Genomic DNA, 2,791 nt, shown 5'->3' with positions numbered 1-2,791 from the left:
AAACATCTTTGTGAACTCCTTTTGTTAGAAGGGTGTGTGCACTCAGGACCCTTTAGTTTCTGATTTCATTGCGTGCTCCTGACAGCAAGGGGCTAGATTACACTAAATCATAAGAATGGAAAGCAGGGAAAGAGTGCAAAGGGACTGCCCCAAGCCTCTGTGATGGGGTGGGGTGTTAGTCATCAGCTTTCTTTGAATATCAAAGTTATGCCACACAAATACAAAGAAGGACCCTCCATGCCTTTAACACAGAATGACACTTCTTTCTTTTTCATATATATATATTTTTAATATAGGAAGGTACAGCTATAGGTTCCTGTGACCTATGCCCCTCCCAACCTCCTTATATGACAACTGTGCTCAGACAGGGATGAGTATGGATATAAATGAGAATGTAAAAGGTACCAAGTGCTCGCTTGGCAGCACATATACTAAAATTGGAAGGATACAGAGTAGATTAGCGCAGCCCCTGTGCAAGGATGACACGCAAATTCGCGAAGCGCTAAAAGGTACCAAGTGAGGAGGAACCTGAGCAGGGAAGAGTGGGAAAGCGTCATCTGAGTGGTGATGGTGAAATACTCAGGAGTTACCCAGTTGCAGCCAAGGTTTTTTTTTGCTTTGGTTTTTTAAAAACTGTTTTTTAACAGTTTGAGGAAAATAGGCATCTTGCTTCAAACACCCCTGACCCCAACATACACCCGCAGCTTCCAATTGTATTTCCTGAGGCTGTGAACTCCTTAGTTTTCACAAGCCAAGAAGAATTTAGCTAGTTGGTAGTTGGAAAACAGATCTGGGGGGAGTAAGTAGCATGAGTAATGAGTAGGCCATATCCCCTTCCAAGATGTTCCCAACTACTTTTGGACCTAGGCCTGGGAAAAAAATATTATGTGAATTTCCCTTGGAGACACTGTTAAAATGTATTTCATTAATTAGTGTCCACTTAAATTTGACTCAATACCCAGGGAAATCAGTTTTGTTCTTAAATCGTACCAATACATAATAATGATAATAAAACAATACTTTAATATGTATAATATTTATTGCAAAAAGTGCTTGCATATATTGGCTTATATATTATCTTATATACCTTCCAGAATACGTCATTAATTGGTTTTTTGATGACAACATGGAAGTTCACCGTTTTCCTAATATTCAGATGATGATAAAAACATTCATATTCAGAAGTACTTATTAAGTACCAATTACTTATAATACCAACAATACTGAGCTCATTTGAGTTAAGTGAAGAACCACAAAAGAAGTTTCTATTTCTATGAAGTTTATCTTTCTGACATTTCCCACTGTGCTTAAAAAGAGAATGGGCAAAGCCATTCGGGTATCAGAGTTTAGTTGGATGATACACGTTCCACTTGTGGAATTGGTCAAGATCAGAGAACGTCTTCATTTCTTGTCGCTTAGAAACTAAGTTGTTAATATAGTTATTCTCTCTGGTATTTAGATCATGAATTTTTCACAGACCCACATCAAGGAGAAAAGAGGCCTTTTCTATGTTAAATTTGAAGAATGACTTCAGATGTTTTGAGTGGATAGCTGTAGAACAGAATGGAAACAGTACAAGTCATGTTGCCTTCCAGAATCCACTGGGCTCTGTTATTGTTAGTTATCTATTGGAATATCAGGCTATGGTCCTTATCCAGTGTGGTTTGGCTTTATTATTTCTCTTAAGATCTTGTTAATGTTCTGTTGATCTGTTTTATATTTCAGAGGACCCAGCAGGATCCTCCTATTAGTATCTCCTATCTAAAGTAGGGAGAAAAAGTTGGTAAGAATGATCTTTTTTTAAAATGGGAATTGTTTCATGTAAACATTCTACATAGAAATACATGTACATAACCACATACAAAGAGTTTTGAATTTGTTTCTTGCAAGCCCATCCTCACTTTCTGTGGAGAGTATCAGAATTGTCTTAGGAAGCTTGCCCTGTGGGATTGCCATGGCACCTACACATCTTTTTGGTGAGTAATGCCATAGCCTCTGAAAACCTGAGAAGCTGAGCAATTGTCCATTCTCGTTACTGAAATACTGTGGACAGAGCACCTGGCTGATTGTGGCAAGAGGATATAGGGTGGGATAAAGGATGACTTTTGCTTCTCACTGATTTCCCTCATCTCTTAACTGCACAGAAGTCTTAATCTTGAGGAATCCAACATTGGGTTGCATCCTAGGTGCATTCAGGGACTCACTTACCTCTAGTTTTTCCAGAGTTTTTCCTCTGGGGCTAATTTTAGCTGTGTCCAGAGACATATTTGAAAGTCAATATTACTTAAATTTTTCATATTGAGTGACGACATCTGGGGAGGTGATGTGTAGGGTAGAATGTGCCTGTATCAGCCAACATCACTGACTTGCAGAGCCACAAAGAGACCTGCTTCAGATTTTCTACTTTGACTTGAACTTCACAGCTTACTTACCCAAACTGTGTATGAGTGCGGCCCTCAGATGGCTCCTTTATCCCCACCTCATCCCACCTAAAGAGAACCATCATCAAAGAATTGTCCATGATGTCCAGCCATTCCCTTAAAGCTACCTTGCCTCTTTGTACACACTCAGAAAATGGGCAGTGCCCAACAGTCTGCCTCTTGCTTCATCTCGTGGGCCTTTTGGGGGTGAAATAATCTATCGTTCTTTACTAGTGCCACTTGTATGAACACCATTGGAGTGTAATCATACGCGGTCGTCCTATTTGGCCTGAGGGTAAGGCCTCCTCCTCTGAGTAGGCAGTAACATGTTCTCTGACAGGGGTGGTTAGCTCAGGTTTTAGTCCCAGGGA

General features: G+C 40.0%; 1 non-coding gene across 1 annotated transcript; it reads left to right on the top strand.

Moving 5' to 3' along the window:
- Positions 1 to 408: 408 nt before the first annotated feature.
- LOC131513252 (U6 spliceosomal RNA) lies at positions 409 to 514 on the top strand. The gene has a single exon (XR_009262483.1). It is a non-coding gene; the product is annotated as a U6 spliceosomal RNA (small nuclear RNA).
- Positions 515 to 2,791: the final 2,277 nt, after the last annotated feature.

The sequence above is a fragment of the Neofelis nebulosa genome, chromosome 5 (assembly GCF_028018385.1).
Source record: "Neofelis nebulosa isolate mNeoNeb1 chromosome 5, mNeoNeb1.pri, whole genome shotgun sequence".
NCBI classification, from domain to species: domain Eukaryota; kingdom Metazoa; phylum Chordata; class Mammalia; order Carnivora; family Felidae; genus Neofelis; species Neofelis nebulosa.
This window is presented reverse-complemented; position numbering and strand designations above follow the sequence as displayed.